The sequence below is a fragment of the Seriola lalandi genome, unplaced genomic scaffold (assembly GCF_002814215.2).
Source record: "Seriola lalandi dorsalis isolate HSWRI2012SDOR001 ecotype SW California unplaced genomic scaffold, Sedor1 jcf7180001999355, whole genome shotgun sequence".
NCBI lineage: Eukaryota > Metazoa > Chordata > Actinopteri > Carangiformes > Carangidae > Seriola > Seriola lalandi.
The window spans coordinates 1-404 of NW_019470018.1; the positions used below are offsets into that span (position 1 = coordinate 1).

The 404-nt window shown below is 44.3% G+C and overlaps 1 non-coding gene across 1 annotated transcript; it reads left to right on the top strand.

Moving 5' to 3' along the window:
• Positions 1-192: 192 nt before the first annotated feature.
• On the top strand, positions 193-333 carry LOC111661930 (U4 spliceosomal RNA). The gene has a single exon (XR_002761262.1). It is a non-coding gene; the product is annotated as a U4 spliceosomal RNA (small nuclear RNA).
• Positions 334-404: the final 71 nt, after the last annotated feature.

Sequence of the window (404 nt, forward strand, 5' to 3'; positions counted from 1 at the left end):
GCAGCTCTGGGTCATCGCTTAAAACCCAAGTAAGTGGAAGTTGTATTCTGCATTGAACTAATACGCCCATGACTGCTGTTGCCCGGAAGAGGCGGGGTTTGCCTAAACAAAAAATGCTAGGGATGAGAAGTGCACCACGTGTGTTGTGAGTGTTGCACCAGCTCCATTTGTAAACTGGTAGTTGCTCTCTTTACCCTTTCGCAGGGGCAATTTCATAGTCTGTGAAGTTCTGCTGAGACGTGATTATTGCTAGTTGAAAACTTAACCCAATACCCCGCCTGGATGACTTGAAATACAGTCAGCTGTGGCAATTTTTGTTGGTCTCTGAAGGGACTTTTCAACTCTGTATTGATGACAAATCTCCAGTTGATGCATGATATTTAGCTCTTTGGTGTTCCCATTTA